At 39.4% G+C, this 21,154-nt stretch overlaps 1 long non-coding RNA gene across 1 annotated transcript in view; it reads left to right on the top strand.

The window, feature by feature from the left end:
• Positions 1-20,365, top strand: part of LOC131404733 (uncharacterized) — an 84,671-nt gene extending 64,306 nt beyond the window's left edge. Inside the window, exon 3 of the long non-coding RNA XR_009219840.1 lies at positions 19,938-20,365. This is a non-coding gene — a long non-coding RNA (uncharacterized LOC131404733). The remainder of the gene's footprint in view (positions 1-19,937) is intronic.
• Positions 20,366-21,154: the final 789 nt, after the last annotated feature.

The following is a 21,154-nucleotide window of genomic DNA, read 5'->3' as shown; positions in this document are numbered from 1 at the left end:
ATTTTGTTAATTATAGGTAAAAATTTGAGCCAGATTTGAAGTGCCATCTTACCAAAGGATCTCATGTGGCTGTTACAGGACAGCGTTTCCTAAATGACTACAGATTAGAGCAGATTTTTGCCCTTAAAAATGCTATTTCAGGACTGCAAAGGCCATGCCTCCTATGAAGGATCACCTTTATCTAATCTTCATCACAGCATTCAGTGAGCAAATCAAGTGCATAATAAATGTTCATTAAATTAAAGTATAATAACTATACATATTGCTTGTGATCAGGCCCTCTTTCTCATTCAATATCTGAATTCCTGTGGCTAAAACCTAAGATATACTTTCTTCCACTAAATTCTTCTTTAACAAATAAACACTTGCAGTTAAAGATATTTGCATTTTTGTGTGGTTTCTCCTAAATATGTCTACTTATTTTATGTTCAGATTAAAGTTTTTGAGTGTGTTTTTTGCCACCCTATTAGATCAGAAGAAGCCAATGGCTGTGATCTTAGACATTGTCTATTTTTAATGTCCTTTCAGAGCTTAGAGCAGTAAACTTACCTGTATGCATAGCATTCATTTAATGAATCTAACATTATTCGTTGATTCTGAAGTTAGTGTTTGCTATGACCTGAACCTCAGAAAAAGCTGCTGAGAACTGTAAAAATATTCCTTTATCTGTGCTCTAGAAATAATTGGAAGCCTGTTGAATACGGACAACCACATCTTAGCTCCCAGTGGATTTGTGAAGTAGAGGTGTTTTCAGAGGAGAATTTATCTGAGGTAACCAGGCTTAAAACCTCTGACCACACACAACTCACACCACAGGTTATTTTTTAATTTTATGTTGTAATCACATAAAGCTTCCCATTATTTGGATAAGCCCTGCTTATCCTTGCTTTAGAGGGTATGATGCAATATGAAATGTCATTGGCATTGAATCGAGCTACACTTAGACTTCTAATTCTGATATCTGGATCCTGATGGCTATGCTTTTTAGGCTTTCATTTTGATTTCCCTATGCCTGGTATCTTTGCATAAGTATAGATTATGTTTGGTAAGCAAGCAGAGGTTTCAGGTACTATTGAGTAACTGAGAAACCTAGGAAAATAACCTTCTAAATCTTTGATAATCATGTTCCTGAAACAGAAATGTTTCATCTTATAAGTGTTTGGGAACACTATGAATTGTCTTCAGTGAAAGCGGCATGACACAAGGACTTGCTAATCAAATTAAGTAGAGCTGCACAATGCTTGAGTAAAAACTTAGGCCATGTATTTAATTGTGGCTAGCCTTCTTTTTATACTATGTGCTTGTCAGTCAAAATGCACACTGCACAGCAGAAAACTGATGTGCAAGTTTCACTCAATGTCAAAGATGAACCAGGACGCTGAACAGCTTCCCTCAACTTCAAAATTTGCTTATTTACATATTTTATAAATGGAAATGACTTTTCTATCTATAAACCATAAGCTCATTGAAAAAATAAAACAATACAGAAAAACATAAAGTATAAAATCAAGATAAAATTTTTGTTTAAAACTCACATATACAGTTATGCGCTGCATGAGAATGGTTTTTCTGATCAACAACGGACTACATATGTAATGATGGTCCCATAAGATTAGTACCACATAGCCTACGTGCATAGCAGGCTATACCATCTAGCTTTGTGTAAGTACACTCTATGGTGTTCACACAACGATGAAATTGCCTAATGATACATTTCTTAGAATGTATCCCTGTTGTTAAGTGACACATATATGTATATGATTTATAAAAATGGGGTTATAATGTTATGTTGTTTCCTATTTAACAATATACTATCAATCCCTTTTTTATCCCATTATTTTTTTGACTAGGCAATGGATGTGCATGGTAGAAAATTTAGAAAGTATAGAAGGATATAACTTCAAAAGTAAGCCACCTGGTTCTCCTCTCTGGAGACAACCTCTGGTACTAGTTTCTTGGGTAATGACAATTCTTATATAACTTTATTTACACATTCTCTTTGTTCTTTCACAAGTTTTAGCATACTCTACACACTGCACATTACTTTTTTTTTTTTTTTACCTATTTATATCTTTTGGTGAGGACAGAGGTGAGGGAGCTGTACTCCCTTAGGACTAATGTGGGAGACTTCAGAAAGACGCTCAACTTGGAGAGCTTAAAATGGATGCCTGATTAAAGCAGCGATGTTCAATTGGTCTGGAAGTTTTTAACATCTGATGAACAAATCCACTTGTTAATGGCTGAGAGTGACCAGAAAGTTTTGAGATTTGTCTGAGATTTCATTGAAGTTTTAGTTTACAGGATGGATTTAAAGGGTCATCCACTCAAGGAGGCCATTTTTTTTTTTCTTTTGCTGATGAATATTCTCCCTGAGCTAACATCTGTGTCAATCTTCCTCCACTTTATATGTGGGTCACTGCCACAGCATGGCTGATGAGTGGTTGTAGGTCCACGCCCAGGATCCAAACCTCTGAACCTGGGCCGCCAAAGCAGAGAATGCCAAAGTTAACCACTACACCACAGGCCAGCCTCCCAAGGAGGCTGTTTTTATCATACTCCTTTGGTATCTGATAAAATTCATATCCTCTCTGCTTCATCTCTAGCTACAGCTGTGTTAGATGGTATGTATGGGCTTCATCTAACCGCAGGCTGACAGTATGTATCTCAAGCTCATCCATCAGTCATTCACTTTATGTCTAGGGACTTCTTCAATGCTTAGCACTCTGGTGTGAGCTCACTAGGCCATACACACTTGCAGCTTGGAAGTGCTGAGGAGTAACACTCCCATGGACAACTCTCAGTCAATGATGGTTGGGAGCCAGTGGATAAATTCTCTTGCTTCCTGTCCTTTGTGCATACAATTCTGGGAGGAATCAAACCCCTGTTGCCCTAGGCAACAATGATACACACTTTAATTGGCTTCTTTCTTCTTCCTTGTCCACTTTCTCTGTTCCAGCACTCCTGTTCCCTGGAATCACCTCCTAGATAAGCCACTTACACACAAGCCTTTGTCTCAGGCTCTGCTTTTTGAGTGAACTCAATGTAAGACATCTCCCCTAACCACCCCATTCAAAATTGCATCCCATTCTGTTTTTCCTTACGTTGCTTTGTTTATATCCTTAGCATGTATTAGTCTGACATCATATTATATATTTACATATTTATATATTTATAGACTCCCTCAGTTGAATGTTTTGTTTTGTTTTTTCATTGCAGGATCCCCAGTGCCTAGAACACCTAGACACAGTCCCTTTTGATGGAATGTTTAGAGATGTATTTTATAATTTTTGATTGACAGATCATCTTATATGATTCTTATTTGATAACTTTTTTTTTCTTGAGAGTCCTGTGTGTCCTGGATTGTTGATGCTTTCATCCAGATTGATTTTATATTTGACTTTGTCAGACTCTCTAAGGATATTAATTATAGACCATGACGTAGTGAAAGGTAGCCACTAGTAATGGGTGTTAGTTAAGTTTTTCTTTATTTCTAACTTATCTTACCTTATGTATTGAAATGAGATTTTTGAGCATGAAGGTTCATAGCTATTATTAATCTGTTTGAATTGTACTGTTTAATCAACAGAAACTGTTAAATTTTTGCCTTAAATTCTTTTTTATATGATTTTAATACAGTAAACTCTGCTTTTTTTCACATTTGCTTGATATATCATGGACAATTACATTAATCTTACCCTTTCAGGTAATTTTGTTATATATATGTTTCTTTTAAACAACCTGGAGTTGGATTCTGCATTTTAACCCAATATGAGAGTTTCTTTTTTAATGAGGAAGTTTAATTTATTTACCTTAATTTATGTAATTTGTGTTTCTTGTGTCATCTTATGTTTTCTTTTCTTTGTGCTTTTTAAAGTTTTCTTATTTCGCATTATATGCTATCATTTTTTTTTTTGGAAGAAGTCATAGATCTTCTATTAGTGGACACATTCAAATGCTTCAGAAGTATTTTTAAACTGCATTTTTGTAAGTTTCTTATAGTCAAGTGAAATTGCACTTTAAAGTCCTCCCCTCACTTTGTAAACTTTATATTGTCACTTACCTCACTGTCAGTTACCTCTCTGAAGGAAAGGCAGGACATGGAGAGAGGGAAAAGTCTAGACCAAGAGTGGAAATACTGGTTGGACAATGCCATCTTGGTTTGCCTGTAGTTGTCAAAGCAGCAGAACTGCTGGTATCCTGGTGTATTGAGAGGAATATGTAGCCTTTACCTCATCAAAATTCTAACACTAGCATGACTGTGGCTTTGTACTGTTATCAAAACTCTCTTTTCATCTTCCCTTTTTTGGAGAGTATTTTTGCTTTGAGAGTAAGGAGAAAGCAGCAATGACCTAAAAGTCAACTCTAGTCCATTCAAGTAATGTGGAGATTTTCATTAGGCAGTAGGGACATTGCAGTTACTAAAGAAACTATGAACTAGGAATTTTATGTGGCTGTGGACACCTAAAGGAGACTACAGACATAAAAAGTCCTGCTAAGGAAAATGAATTTATGTGTTAAATCATCCTACCATGATAGAATATGGCTAGACTTCAAAGATCTCACAGATATTTTAAGCTCTCTGAGAAAATTTTACAGAAAATTTGTAATTTGGCTTCTAAGACATCAACTTTTAATTATTTGATACCAGCTAATGAATTTTTGATCCTGTTTACACTGAACATCTATTCGATCTTGCTTTTCTTTTTGATGGTTTTTATTGAGAATTAAAGGCACACATTATTAATAGTAGTAAAGTAGACATTTACTATGTCTTTCAAAGCTCTTGTCAAGAGAAATGAGCACGCACAGACATCTGGAATGGTTTAGATGGGACCTGGTTGGGGCTAAGGAACAAACTTCCAGAGGTCTATGATATTCCAGGCTTCCTCAATTTTGAATGATTATTATAAAAATAGAGTCACAAGCTCATTCACCCTAGATAGTAACCTTCTTGAGAGCAGAGGCCATGTATTATTTCTCTTTGTACCCCAGGGCCAAGGACAGTATCTGGAATATTGTAGGCCCACAATCATAAATACTGAAAGAATTTCATGCTTTAAAGTTAAATATACTCCAGCATTTTCTGATCATCTTTCAATGCCAACTTTTAAAAAATTACAAAAACCTAGAAATAAGGTTTAACTGAAATTTAACTGACATTAATTACATTCAGTGCGTTTAAGCTCAAATTTATTTTTAGCTTATTTTTGAAAGAGCCCAGGTGCTAATTATCTCTAATATTTATTTCTGGATTTAAATCCTACCTTTGCAGTTAGCAAACTGTGCTATGGGAAGAATTTCTATCTGCTTGTGAAATATGTTTTCTCTTAATTATTTGTTTGTCAGCTACTCCTTGAGCTATTAAATATTATATTACTCAGTCAAAACTGTTAGGCTGTCTCTGCGAAACTCCTGGGATTATGGTTGTATACATTTATAGACAGAGTATTTACCTCTGCAGGAGAGAGAAAGTGACAAGGTACACATTAGGTTAGCCTCACAGTGGTACAATATAAACAGTTGTCAGCAGTGAAAAGAAATATTGTTGTCACATTATAAAACCTCCTAAATCACTGCATTGTTTTGAAGCAGTTGCACCACCCTTCCTACCTGTCAGAGAGTACTCAATATTCACAAATTATATGTGGCTGATAGAGCATTTTAAAAATGTGTCCCCAGTGTGACTTTACTCAGTGGGGTTCACCTTACTTTCATCTGTTCAGTGATTGTAATTCTGCTTCTTATAAATCCACTTTGTGGCTGGAATTTTTTTTCGTTCACCAAGGAAATGTTTATAGAGCACCTGCTATGTGCTGCTTACTTTTCTAGGTAGTGGGGATAAAAAGAGGAAAAGACCTGGTTTCCGCCTTCCATTGGAGAGCAGAAAACAGCCTGACAAGACACTCGGAGATTTTATACCAGGGCAGTGCAGAGAGGAGGGGCACCTGTTCTAAGTGGGAGAGTTAGCCCAGCCTGAAGACGAGGTCATTACTTCCCATATTTGCAGCATCTGCAGTACATGCAGGTTGTTGAGTGAGGAGTGGATTAACTGTACAATGTGTGGGTGTTACAGAGGAAGTATAATGGCCTCTCTTTCATGTCCAGTCCAGTCAGGAAGCTGCCCTGGGAGCTGGGAGTGGGGAGCAGAAGAGAGAACACAGTGGCTTCTGGAGAACACAGAAGTAGCTGGGACAGAGCTCAGAGGAGATAGGGGCAGCTTCACAACTATGCTGGTGAGGAGAGAAGCCGTTCCTAAGGAACTCTGTGGCAGAGATGTAGCAGAAGACTTTAGAGAAAGGAAGTTGGAAAAACAATTGAAGAGGACTCGCACTTAACCTTTGAGCAAATGAAAATAGACTAAGAATTTATTGCAATCCTGTTATAAGGAAGTAGTGTTTCCAAGATTTTGCAGAGAGGAAGCTTTGCTTTTGTCTCTGTATACAGAGACAGAAATCAGAACTCCTGTGTATTATCTACTGTGAACATTTTTGGAGAGATCTACCCAGCTTTCAGTTTCTTTCTTAACTGCCCCCTCTCGATTCATGGGATGGGCTCCCAGCAGCCATGTGAGTGTAAAATAACCCTACCTCTCCAATAAGCCATAGTTACTTGGTTTAGGGGTGAGAATTTGACCCAAGTTGAGGTAGTCCATTCACTGGAAATTTAGAACAGGAATTGAGAAACACTTATTCTCCTCATGTTGCTGGACCTGTTAACTTAAGCTGGGAAGCTATGGACTGTCACATTCCACCTTGCGGTCTGGCAGCAGAGGAAGCTGCTCTGTGGAGAGATGGGAGAAGGAAGCAGCTGTCAGAGCAGAGATCTGGGAGGGAGAGAGTCCTGTCTGGGTTTTTAGTAAGTTTCCAGTTTCTGGAGCCAGTCTTTCTTGAGGCCAGGCACAGTCTGGCCTGTGTTAGACAGTCCTGCACATTTATCAAAATGTCCTCTCTTTTGCTTAATTTAACTCTGTACTACAGAGGACCTGAAAAATGTGGCGTTCATGATTGATTTAACTGTACAATAGACCATACATTAGTTCTTATTCCAAAGTGAGGAATTCCATCGTATATAGCTACACCCTCTATTGTCTTCACAAAGAACTCATGTCTCATTGTTACAGTCAAATATCTGGGCCAGTGTGTGCCCACTGATGACCAGAGTCATGATTTGGTGCCCAGAATGAGAAAGGAATGCTCCCTACAGAACGCTGCCCTTTTTTTCACTTTCAGTCTGAGTGTGCTGGGTTTTAAATACCAATACATATATGTATATATTTTACATACCAATGCAAATATTTTGAACAACCTGGTCTTAATTTACACATTTAAAAGGCTCTGCTACTAATGATTTCCTAAATCACACAATAAGAGCTGCAGCCATTTATTTGTGCCAGGCACTGTGCTCAGTATTGGACACAGATTATTTATTTTCACAACCTTTTGTGGGATGATATTGCCCCTTTTACTGGTAAACAAACAGAAGCCCAGAGAAGTTAAATGAGTTGCCCAATGTTACTCAGCTAGGAAGTGACAGAGCCAGGATGCAAACCCAGTCCTGTCGAATCCTGTCTCACCTCCTTAGCACGAGGCTCTGTCGCCACTACAGAGTCTCCCTGGCTTTCCACAGCTGGGGTAGGAAGTATTCCACTGGGGCTGTCTTTGAATTTCCAGTTGAAAATTTACTCTGGGGTCCAAGCCACTCCAAAGTCTGTCTTCCCTTCCTGTTCTATTGCCAGGTTTCTTTGCACCATGGTTGGCTGTTGTTATTGCTTTTCTTCTCCTCAGTTGTATGGAATCATTACTGCAGAGACGCAAGAGCACCCCCTCGGATATCCTGAGAAAGATGAAAGAAATTGCCCTTTGAATCTTCCATACTCCTAAAACGCAAAACTCAAGACTTCAAGACACAATAATGGAAATACTTTGGTGTGGTCTATATAATCCCCTGAAACTGTCTCAAGCAATATCTGTCACAATATTTAGCATTAACTCAGCTAACCTGGTGGCTGATCCTACTTGGGCACCTTGTCAGGCAATGTGCTGCTCGGTGCACTCAACCCAAGGTTTAAACCTCATTCAGAGTCACAAATGGGACATTCATGAACGGGACAGCCCAGGATCCTCAACAGATTTTGGTGGCTTTATATAACATTTATTATATAAATATATATATAATAATATATAAGTTTTTCCTTTTTCCTTGAACTTCTAAAACACTTTAACCTACACGCTTACTCCAGCAACTTACTGAATTGTTTCTTTGAATTTTTATTATTTGTATTTTTTATTTATTCATTTTTAAAAATTTTTTATTTAATTGTTTTAAATTATTTTATTGAGGTCATATTGGTTTATAATATTGTGTAATTTCAGGTACACATGATTATATATCAGTTTCTGTACAGACTGCATTGTGCTCACCACCAACAGTCTAGTTTTTATCCGTCACCGTACATATGTGCCCCTTTACTCTTTTTGCCCACCCCCTAACCCCCTTCTCTTCTGGTAACCACTAATCTGTTCTCTTTATCTATGTGTTTGTTTATCTTCCACATGTGAGTGAAATCATACGGTGTTTGTCTTTCTCTGCCTGCTTATTTCACTTAACATAATACCTTCAAGGTCTATCCATGTTGCAAGTGGGACAATTTTGTCTTTTTTATGACTGAGTACTATTCTATATACTACATCTTCTTTATCCATTTATCAGTTGATGGGCACTTGGGTTGCTTCCACATCTTTGCTATTGTGAATAATGCTGCAATGAACATACGTGTGCATAGATCTTTGTATTGTTGATTTCATGTTCTTTGGATAAATACCCACTAGTGGGATAGCTGGGTTGTATGGTATTTCTATTTTTAATTTTTTCAGAAATCTCCATACTGTTTTCCATAAAGGCTGTACCAATTTGCCTTCCCACCAGCAGTATATGAGGGTTCTCTTTTCTTCACATCCTCTCCAACACTTACTGTTCTCATCTTGTTAATTATATCCATTCTGAGAGGTGTAAGGTAATATCTCATTGTAGTTTTGATTTGCAATTCCCTAATTAGTAATGTTGAACATCTTTTCATGTACTTATTGGCCATCTGTATATCTTCTTTGGAAAAATGTCTGTTCATATCTTCTGCCCATTTTTTGATAGGGTTGTTTGTATTTTTATTGTTGAGTTGTATGAGTTCTTTATATATTTTGGAAATTAACCCCTTGTAGATATATGATTTGTAAATATTTTCTCCCAGTTGGTGTGTTTTCTTTTCGTTTTGTTCTTGGTTTCCTTTGCCTTGCAGAAGCTTTTTAGTCTGAGGCAGTCTCATTTGTTTATTTTTTCTTTTATTTCCCTTGCCCAAGTTGCAGGGTACCACCAAGACCAATGTCAAAGAGTGTACTGCCTATATTTCTTCTAGAAAATATGATTTCAGGTCATATATTCAAGTCCTTAATCTATTTTGAGTTAATTTTTGTGTATGGTGTAAGATAATGGTCTACTTTCATTCTTTTGCATGTGGCTGTCCAGTTTCCCCCAACACCATTTATTGAAGAGACTTTCCTTTCTCCATTGTATGCTCTTGGCTCCTATGTTGAAGATTAGCAATCCATAAATGTGTGGTTTTATTTCTGGGCTTTCAAATCTGTTCCATTGATCTGTGTGTCCGTTTTTGTGCCAGTACCATGCTGTTTTGACTACTATAGCTTTGTCGTGTATTTTGAAATCGGGAACTGTGATGCCTCCAGCTTTGTTCATTTTTCTCAAGATTGTTTTGGCTATTCAAGGTCTTTTGTTGTTGCATATAAATTTTAGAATTCTTTGTTCTATTTCCACGAAGAATGACATTGGGATTCTGATTGAGACTGCATTAAATCTGTAGATTGCTTTCGATAATATGGACATTTTAACTATGTTTATTCTTCCAATGCATGAGCATGGAATATCTTTCCATTTCTTTATGTCTTCTTGGATTTCTTTCAATGATGTCTTTTTTTTTTTAATTTTTTGTTTATTGCAGTAACTTTGGTGTATAACATTGTATAAATTTCAGGTGTACATCATTATACTTCTATTTCTGCATAGATTACATCATGTTCACCACCAAAATACTAACTACAACCCATCACCACACACATGTGCTGAATTATCCCTTTCGCCCTCCTCCCTCCCCTCTTCCCCTCTGGTAACCACCAATCCAATCTCTGTATTTATGTGTTTGTTTCTTGTTGTTATTATCTACTACTTAATTAAGGAAATCATATGGTATTTGACCTTCTCCCTCTGACTTATTTCACTTTGCATTATACCCTCAATGTCCATCCATGTTGTCACAAATGCCTGGATTTCATCGTTTCTTATGGCTGAGTAGTATTCCATTGTGTATATATACCACAGCTTCTTTATCCATTTGTCCCTTGATGGGCGCTTAGGTTGCTTCCAAGTCTTGGCTATTGTGAATAACGCTGCAATGAACACAGGGGTGCATGTATCTTTACGCATTGGTGTTTTCAAGTTGTTTGGATAAATACCCAGCAGTGGAATAGCTGGATTGTATGGTAGTTCTATGCTTGATTTTTTGAGGAATCTCCATACTGTTTTCCACAGTGGCTGCACCAGCCAGTTTGCACTCCCACCAGCAGTGTATGAGAGTTCCCTTCTCTCCACATCCTCTCCAACACATGTTGTTTCCTGTCTTGTTAATTATAGCCATTCAGACGGGCATGAGGTGATATCTCATTGTAGTTTTGATTGCACTTCCCTGATAGTTAATGATTTTGAACATCTTTTCATGCGTCTGTTGGCCATCTGTATATCTTCTTTGGAGAAATATCTGTTCAGGTCTTTTGCCCATTTTTTAATTGGGTTGTTAGTTTTTTTGTTGTTGAGATGCATGAGTTCTTTATATATTTTAGAGATTAACCCCGTATCAGATGTATTGTTTGCAAATATCTTCTCCCAATTGTTAGGTTGTCTTTTCGTTTTGTTGATGGTTTCCTTCACTGTGCAGAAGCTTTATAGTTTGATGTAGTCCCATTTGTTTATTTTTTCTATTGTTTCTCTTGCCTGGTAGGACATGGTGCTTGAGAATATGTTGCTAAGGCTGATGTCGAAGAGCGTACTGCCTATGTTTTCTTCTAGAAGTTTCATAGTTTCGGGTCTTACATTCAAGTCTTTAATCCATTTTGAGTTAATTTTTGTGTATGGTGTAAGGTAAGGGTCTACTTTCATTTTTTTGCATATGGCTATCCAGTTTTCCCAACACCATTTGTTGAAGAGACTTTCTTTTCTCCATTGTGTGTTCTTGGCTCCTTTGTCAAAGATTAGCTGTCCATAGATGTGTGGGTTTATTTCTGGGCTTTTGATTCTATTCCATTGATCTGTGTGTCTGTTTTTGTGCCAGTACCATGCTGTTTTGGTTACTATAGCTTTGTAGTATATTTTGAAATCAGGGAGTGTGATATCTCCAGCTTTGTTCTTTTTTCTCAGGATTCCTTTAGCTATTCGGGGTCTTTTGTTGTTCCATATAAATTTTAAGATTCTTTGTTCTATTTCTGTGAAAAATGTTGTTGGAACTTTGGTAGGGATTGCATTGAGTCTCTGGATTGCTTTAGGAAGCATGGACATCTTAACTATGTTAATTCTTCCAATTCAAGAGCACAGAATATCTTTCCATTTCTTTGTGTCTTCTTCAATTTCTTTCAGCAATGTTTTATAGTTTTCGGTGTACAGATCTTTCACCTCTTTGGTTAAGTTTATTCCTAGATATTTTATTCTTTTTGTTGCAATTGTAAATGGGATTGTATTCTTAATATCTCTTTCTGCTACTTCGTTGTTAGTGTATAGAAATGTAACTGATTTTTGTATGTTGATTTTGTATCCTGCAACTTTACCGTATACGTTTATTACTTCTACAAGTTTTCTGGTAGATTCTTTAGGGTTTTCTATATATAAAATCATGTCATCTGCAAATAGTGACAGTTTCACTTCTTCCTTTCCAATTGAGATCCCTTTTATTTCTTTCTCTTGCCTGATTGCTCTGGCTAGGACTTCCAGTACTATGTTAAATAGGAGTGGTGACAGTGGGCATCCTTGTCTGGTTCCTGTTCTTAGAGGGATAGCTTTCAGTTTTTCACTATTGAGGATGATATTAGCTGTGGGTTTCTCATATATGGCCTTTATTATGTTGAGGTACTTTCCTTTTATACCCGTTTTATTCAGAGTTCTTATCATAAATGGATGCTGTATCTTGTCAAATGCTTTCTCTGCATCTATTGAGATGATCATGTGATTTTTATTCTTCATTTTATTAATGTGGTGTATTACATTGATTTATTTGTGAGTGTTGAACCATCCCTGCATACCTGGAATAAATCCCACTTGATCATGGTGTATAATCTTTTTAACGTATTGTTGTATGCGATTTGCTAGTATTTTGTTGAGGATTTTTGCATCGATGTTTGTCAGTGATATTGGCCTGTAATTTTCTTTTTTTCTGTTGTCCTTGTCTGGTTTTGGTATCAGGGTAATGTCAGCTTCGTAGAATGAGTTAGGGAGCTTCTCCCCCTCCACAATTTTTTGGAAGAGTTTTAGAAGGATAGGTATTAAGTCTTCTTTGAATGTTTGGTAGAATTCACCAGGGAAGCCGTCTGGTCCTGGACTTTTACTTTTGGGGAGGTTTGTGATTACTGTTTCGATCTCCTTACTGGTGATTGGTCTATTCAAATTCTCTACTTCTTCTTGATCCAGTTTTGGAAGGTTGTATGATTCTAAGAATTTATCCATTTCTTCCAGATTGTCGAATTGGTTGGCATATAGCTTTTCATAGTATTCTCTTCTAATTTTTTGTATTTCTGCGGTGTGTGTTGTAATTTCTCCTCTTTCATTTCTGATTTTACTTATTTGTGCCTTCTCTCTTTTTTTCTTGGTGAGTCTAGCTAAAGGTTTATCAATTTTGTTGATCTTTTCAAAGAACCAACTCTTGGTTTTATTAATTTTTTCTATTGTTTTCTTGGTCTCTATTTCATTTATTTCTGCTCTGGGCACAGGAGCACCCAATTGTTTCAGACTTTGGAAGGTGGGGCAAACCCCCACTTGGGTCTTTGAGAAGCTCAAGTCTTCTGTAGCTGACAAGCCCTGCTGCCCACAGGTCCCCACACACAGTCAACACAGTCCTGCCCCGTGTGTGTGCCCCGACCTCCCGAAGTGGACCCAGTCTCACACTCCACCACTGCCCCACACTCTCCACCTGCTCCTTGTGCATGCCCTGCTCCACTGAAGTTGGCTCAGTTGCCAGGCTGAAGAGAATCCAGTCACCAATCTATGCAGGCCCACAAGTTGCCTGAGGGCTTGTTGTTGGGTGGGGCCAGTCTCTAGGGTGGGCTGCCTGCCCTGGCTGAGCTGGATTAAATTGGTGCTCTAATGGGTGGGGCAGACCTGGGCTAGGAGGCCCCAGGGAGAACTCCAATGGCTTCTGTGTCAGCACGCCCACACCAGGCCACAACAATGGCCGCCGCCAATGTCCCAGTCCCTGGAGAGGTCTCACCTCTTACCGAGATGGACTCAGGGCCTATCAGGTGAGTCTCAGTTCACCAAAGCACTATGCACCTTTCTTTCTGGTGATTTTAAGATGCTTTCTGAAATGCGTGAGTTTGTGCGCAGACCCTTTAAGAGCCGGTTTTAATTTCTTTGTGAACCAGGTTTTCTGGGGGTACTCCCCAGTGTTTTAGTAGCAGGCAAAGTCAGATAGTATGCCACTCGTCTGGATTGTGCTGGGTCCACAAAATGCCCACAGCGGGGGTGCTCCCCGGCTCGGGGCCCTGCTCCTCCAGGGAGGGCTGCGTACCTGTGGGCTGCTCCCAGGCGGCTGTGAAGCTGGTGGCTTGTGAAGGCGGCGTTTTTTCTCTCCAGAAGGGAGTTTCTGCCTCTTCCACCTGAATTAGGATTGTCCTTTGTTACACGAGTTCCTCTTATCCAGTTTTCAGTTCTGTCTCAGGGGGAATTTTTCCACGAGTAGTTGTAAATTGGCTGTGTCTGCGGGAGGAGGTGAGTTCAGACTCTGCCTACGCCGCCATCTTGACTTCTCTCCTCAAGAAATTCTTTTCCCATGAACAACTAAGCACACTAATAAGATTTACTTTCTTGCATGAGCACAGGACACATCGCTTGGCATTTCTTTCAGGCAGGTATCAAAGAAGAGCCATGTCTCCTTACATATAGTTGTTTGTGTAACAATAGAAACAGAAACTTCTGGAGCTATAGAAGTGTGGGTTATTGGCGTAATGAAACTTAAAGCCTAACTTTGAGTAATTGTAGACAGAAAGAGAATTTTCTGCTATTGGTCCCTCAAACTTGATACAAGAAAGTATCTGTGACATAGACTGGCAAAGATCTGAGAGGGATGCAGAAGGAGAATAACAGGATGCAGTAGAAAAGAGTATTTTCAGACCAGACCAGCATAGAGGCGTACTCTCTGGCAAAGTATGACCAATATTTCACCAATTGTAGCTACTTTATTCAGCAAATATTGTATTTATTGAGTACCTATCATGTGCCGAGAACTGTTCTATGCCCTGAAGATTGAGCAGTGAACAGGGTAGTGGGAGAGTCCCTGCTTTTGAGGCCACCATTCTGGTGGAGGGAGATAGAAAAGAAGCAAAAACTAAATGAGCAAAAGGTAAGATTATGACAAGTGGTATCAGAGAACCAAAACAGAGGGATATAAGAGGGGATGGCTTAGTGGAGATTTTAGTATGGGTGATCAGGTAAGGCCTCTCTGAGAAGGTGACATAACAGCTGAAATCTTAATGTCGAAGAAGGAATAAACCATGTGGAGGTCAGGGTAGGAGTATTTCAAACAGAGGGAGCAGTTAATAAAAGTCCTAAAATAGGAAGGAGGTGGTCTTCCAGAGAAAGAGAAGTACAACCAGTGGGGCTGCAGGATGGGGGGTGAGGCGAGGCCAGAGAGGCAGGCCGGGGACAGATGATGTAACTGTAAGCCAGGGTTAGGAGTCAGAACATTATTCTAGTTACAGAGAAAGTCACAGGAGGATTTTAAGTAGGAGAGTGATAGGATCTGATTTATGCTTTGGAAAGATTGTTCTGGCAGTCCTGTGGAGCATGTACGCGGGAGGGAGACATGGTGTGAGTGAAAGCAGGGAGACCTGTCAGGAGGCTGCTGCAGTAATCAGGTGAGAGACGATGGTGGCTTGGATCAGGGTCACAGTAGTGGGGATGAAGAGAGATATGGATTCCAGATGTATTTTGGAGAGAGAGGTAGGAGGACTTTCGGATAGATCGAATGTGGGGCTTTGGGGTCTGAGCAGCTGGGTGGAAGATGGTACCCTTTAGTGAGATGTCAGAGAGGGCGGAGAGCAGGGTTGGGTTCGGTTCTGCACACCTGCAGTGTGCCCTGCTATCCTAACCGCTGCCACAGCCGAAGCTTGTGTAATGACCTCCTTGCCTTCAGTTCCCAGCCTCCTTCTCCAAGGCAAACCCCCACTCCACCTGCTCTGCCCACGGAAGAAGAATCCCTTCTCAGCCTTTCCATTACTGAGCCTGATCCTTTAATGGATAAGGTGCTGCCCCTGCTGCTTTCTTTCCGGAGTTTCTGCAGTGGGCTTTGTTATAAAGCAGATGCGCCCCCTTCTGGATCACAGAGTGAGCGCTGTTTCTGGGAATCCCACAGACACCTCACAAGGGCTGCTCCAGGCAAGCACACCACCAGATAACTAAAAATAACAAGGGATTCCCCTTCAAACATTTATGCTGCCCCCAGGCTGTACTTCCATTCAGTGATGCCACAAGACAAGACAGATGAGGTGACAGGTGTCCACAGTTATTCAGGTTATTGTTTGCACTAACCCCAGTGAGAGTTCTCGAGCCTGTAGTCTCAGTTTAACCCTTTTGAATAGAAATCCCCAAATTTCCTGTGAAGATCACCTCCTATGTATGCTGCTCAAATCCCTCCCGAACTTGGTCCCAGTAATTCCCCTTATAAAAAATAATCATAGTAGATAATATTTGTTGAGCGCTTACTCTGTGTCAGGCATTTTGCTAAGCACGTTACATGGATTATCAGTTTAATCTTCACAATAAGCCTATGAGTAGGTATTATTATTATCATCATTTTATGGATAATGTGACTGAGGCTCCAAGAAGTTACGTTACTTGCTCAAGGTCACACAGCTAGTGGGTCATAGAGCCAGGACTTGAACCCAGTTCTGTCCTCAAAGCCACTGTGCTAAAAAAAACCAACTAACATATAAAGGTTATTATCTATAAAGATGTTCATTGCTGCATTGTTTATAATGAAGAAGAATGTAAATAAAACATCTTATAATATGGGGAGAGTCAACTAAATTATGTAAAACTCATATGAGAGAATAATAATTTTCAGCCTTTAAAATCATGAGTTTGAAGTAAATAAGTATTGTGAGGAAAATCTCATTATATAATACATTAAAAAGATTATATAACTACATTTAGTTTTGGGCAAAATTTCTAAGACATCTGTATCCATATGTATTCCTTGATAAAGGAAAGGCATGCACCAAAATCTCAACAGTGCTTTATCCCCTGGGTGGTAAGATTATGGGTGTGCTTTATTTTCTTTTTCTTTTCTGTGTTTCCACAGTTTATGCGATGATCATCAACATAATGAGTGTCTGCCAAGTGCAATAAATGCGTTATCTCATTTAATTCTCATGTCTACATCATAGTCCCCAGTTAACAAGTAACTTGCCATAGTATGCAGGTAGGAAGTGACAGAATTTTAAACTAGACTGACCCTAAAGCCCAGGAAATAAACTTCCTTTACATGCTGTCTCTAAATTACTTTTCTAGTCAGAAAAATAAAACCACAAATGAGAAATGACACTTGTAGAGAGTTAACTAACCACACAAAATGAATGGTGGGGACAATATGTGAATTCATTGAAACTTGTGACTAGAGAGGAAAGTAGACTTGAGCCAGCCTCGAAAAATGGATTAATCTTCCTCGCTGTTCTTTACAGAATTTACTACATGATAAATACTTCCTAAATAGAATTTTATTCAAGCTTTTGGCTATTGGGGTGGAGAAGGGTGCTCCAGAAGACATCTGAGGGCCTTCTGTAGGAGATGCAGGCTTGGCTTTACCAGAGCCCAGCCTTGGACTGAAATTCATGATGGCTGTTTGTTCCTCGCTATTTAGACCTGGATCAAATCACCCTCCGCAGGATCATTGACAGAGCTCCACAGGGGTATGTGGGGATTTAGCAAGCACAAAGGGCTCTTTGTAGAGAGAAGCTTCATTTAAATTAAATAGCAAATGTAACCATGGCTTCAGAATCAGGCTGAAAGGCCTCAGCAATGTCACTCTGGTGGGTGGAAATGTCTTCGATGTGGCTGGAAAAGTATTGTCTTTGGGAGTCTTTGGGAAAGTTATAAAGAATATTTATCTGTATTTCTGGAGTTATACATATTTTTTTATGGATAATGAAAATGATTCTTCCTACCATCCTAGGGAGAATGGGTAACCGTTGCTGTCTTTTCTCATTTTATAGAGATGTGCGTCTACTCTGGTCATTTATCTAGAATTCTAGAAGTAGAAGAGTTGCTACTTCCAGCTGACGTCTTCATGTTTGCCTACAGAATGCGGTATTCTGCTCCACCATGCAAACCCCTGAGCTGTGTACTTTTTCAGCCAGGAACCATCAGCATAAGCACCTAACATGTGCAGGGCACAGTAGACACTTAAAAATGTGTGTTGAGGAAATGAATGAATGATGCATGGTTATTAAAAGTTGCATATACTCCTTCACTCCTTCACATAGGCCACGGCCAGGGCTGCAGACAGCTCAGTGGACAGGGTTCCTGTGTCTTATGGTGCAAAATGTGCTTCTACCTTTCCAGTTGCCTTTTGTTATTTATCATGTTTACAGATGGCTTGTTTGTTAAGACAAAACCCATGCAAAAATACCCAATCTAGGAAGACACCATCTTGCTTTTGAATCTAGTTCTTATAGACGGCGAAGGAGCTGGGACTGGCACTCACTCCTCTAAGCCTGCTGCTCTGTTACTCGCGGACTGATACCCATGGTGTTGCCCCTGCAGAAGGTGTGAAGCAAGGAGCCTGCTGTCTATTCTTTAATCATGCTCTTGCCCTTCTTATCATATATGACATCAGGTGTCATCCTCAGCACTCCAGGAAGGGCGACAGGGCCATCTGGGATTTTCCAGAGGGAAATTATGCAGGCTTTCTTACCTCTTATCTCCGCTCTCCAAGTATTGCTTTTTCCTTTTTATTTCTTTGCTCAACAGCTGTTTCCAGAGACAGGGGAGTGAGCTACTTTCTGGAAAATTTTGTGCAGTAAGAAGGGGTTGTACTAAAATAAGTTTTAAGGATCATCATTACACATGCTTCTTTATCCTGCATCAACAGTAGATCCCATTCACAGAGTACTTCATACATGTTACTTCTTTTATTTGTCACAACGAATCCTGTTACATATATGTAGTATTATTATCATCTGTTTTCAGATGGGGAACCAAGGCACAGAGAGATTAAACAACTTGTCAGAAGTCACATAGCTCGTAAGTGATAGAGCTGAGATTTGAATCTAGGTAGGCTACTTGCAGAACATTCACTTGTAACCTCCGTGCCATGCTGCCTCTTTTAGAAATGATGGAGAGTTTGGCTATATCTCATATTTATACTTGCCCCTAAAATTAGAACCATTTATAAATTTCGTTGGTTTCAGTCCTCATTTTTCTCTTCTGAGTTACACAAGCTGCAGTGAGAGCTTTATTATGACATCTAAGGGGAGTGTCCAAGTAAACCTACCGTCAGGTGTGAAACTCTTCTATTGGTTAGCTGATCTGGCAGAGTGGTTGACTGGACTTCACGTAACTCCAACAGCAGCCACAGACAGGGAGACACATGACCAGGCTTCTTAATTCTCTAGTTCTGGATTTATTTTCTGGAGGGACAAAAAAAGGTAGACCTAGTCTGTTCAACCCTGCTGCCTGTTTTTCTCCCCCACTGAAGACTTGCCAGCCAGCTTCTTCTCTTCCAATTTGTCTCTCCCTTTATTAGAAGCAGGTCAGCCTTTCGAAGTAAGAATTGAGTTTCCTGCCCCTCCTGGCCTGGGTGGCTCTTATTCTGTTTGGAATACTTCCATCTGCTGCTTCATGGTTGCCATATCGTCCCCACATTCCTGCTCAAAGGAGCCTGCTCAGCAGGCAGCTCTGGCCTCTCCATCCTCAAGATCTCAAGACGCACAGCCTGGCACGCTGGTGCAAAAAAGTCATGACATTAGGAATAGACAAGTGAGAGGTGGATAAAATGATGGGTCAAGTAGATTCTAAATAATATTCCAATTTTGCCCTCTTGTAACCTGTCAACTGTGAATGGAGCAGTAGTGGGAATCCCTCACTTGGAAAGCAGAATCATGTAGCCACCATCTCAGAGTCCAGCAAAACCACACTATGCCCAAGCATGGAACCAAATGGATGGGCTTATACCACTTCAATGCAAATGCATTAAAAAGAAAAAGAACAAAAATCTAGAAAACCAATATTACTGCACTTGTCCTTGTTCCAGGACAAGTTTCTACATGCATTATCACCTCTAATCTTCATAATAATCAAATGAGATAGGTATTATTGTCAACATAGTACAAAACGAAGAAAGCAACTATTATTGAGTTTAAGTAGCTTTTCAAGGTTACACTGGTAGCTGGTGACAAGCAAGATTTGAACCTGGGTTTTTCACCTTCATTATAGCAATTTCTTGAGTTCACAAGTAATTGTTCAAGCAAGTACCAGGCTTTGCTAATGGGTTTACTTAAAATGCTCTCCAATCAGATAACATTTTTCAACACAATTATTTTCCACGAAGAGTAGATTAATCAAATATAATCACTGTGGATAATGTACCTGATTAATCTTATCCTTCCTGATTTCAGATGAGATTCTGTGGAACTCTCCTTGTCCATCAGACTGACTTCCATGATTAAATGCAATGCCACTGGACTGCTTGGGTTCAGAGAATTTATACTTGCTGATCTCCTGATCCAGATAATCATCTATATTGTCTATTTTTTTCTACTTTGTATATTAGGATTCATGCCAGAAGGTCTTTAGGGTAATTCAAACCAGCTTTCTTTGGAGACTGTCACCTTGCCAATATCCCTTGCCTTCATAGATATTCTTCCTAGCCCAGTCTCACGTTTTTATCTTCAGCCAGTGCCTGATTTCCACTTGCATGGGCTATTGTGATAACCTTCTAAGTGGTCTTTCCCCCTTCAATTTCTAAACTTTTATGCTATTACTTTGGTTAAAAACTCCCCTCCCTATCCAAACCATAGGCTATGCCTGTGGAAAAGTTTAAATTCCTTACTATGTATTTAAAACTCTTAAAATTCTTTTTTTTTTTTATAAGTTTATTTATTTATTTTTCCTCCAAAGCCCCAGTAGATAGTTGTATGTCACAGTTGCACACCCTTCTAGTTGCTGTATGTGGGACGCGGCCTCAGTATGACCGGAGAAGCGGTGTGTTGGTGCGCACCCGGGATCCGAACCTGGGCCGCCAGCAGTGGAGCGCGCGCACCCAACTGCTAAGCCACGGGGCTGGCCCTTAAAATTCTTTTTTTTAACATAATTTTCTAGATGTATTGCTTTCTACTCACCTCCTCAAGATATTTGTTCTTACCAAACTGGCTCTTTGCTGTTCCCACGACGTGTATTATAATTTCCTTCTCTCTGCCTCTTGCCATATGCTGGGCCTGAAATGACCTTGTCCCCCTCTTCACTTAGTGACATCCTACACCTTCCTAGCCCAGTTCAGATTTTGCCTCCTTCGTGAGACCTTTCTCAGGCTTTGGAAATCCACATACTCTCTCCTTCATTTCTGCTTCTCTTGAGTTTTGAATTTTTTACTACTATAGCATTTAATATTTTCAGCCTTGACTTATAGTTGCTTATAAATATATGAGTCTGTATTACCATCCTGTAAATTCCCTAAGGGAAGGACCCTTTCTTCTTCATAGCTGTATCCTCTGCAAAGCTTAGCACAGCACCTTGCTAACAATAGGTGTTTTGTGAATGCTTGATGACTTCAATATATTCTAATGAAGTTAGTTTCTAAGTGTGTGACAAAGGTTATGAAATCATTAAAAGTGGA

Source organism: Diceros bicornis, chromosome 4, assembly GCF_020826845.1.
Source record: "Diceros bicornis minor isolate mBicDic1 chromosome 4, mDicBic1.mat.cur, whole genome shotgun sequence".
In the NCBI taxonomy this organism is placed as follows: domain Eukaryota; kingdom Metazoa; phylum Chordata; class Mammalia; order Perissodactyla; family Rhinocerotidae; genus Diceros; species Diceros bicornis.
This window is presented reverse-complemented; position numbering and strand designations above follow the sequence as displayed.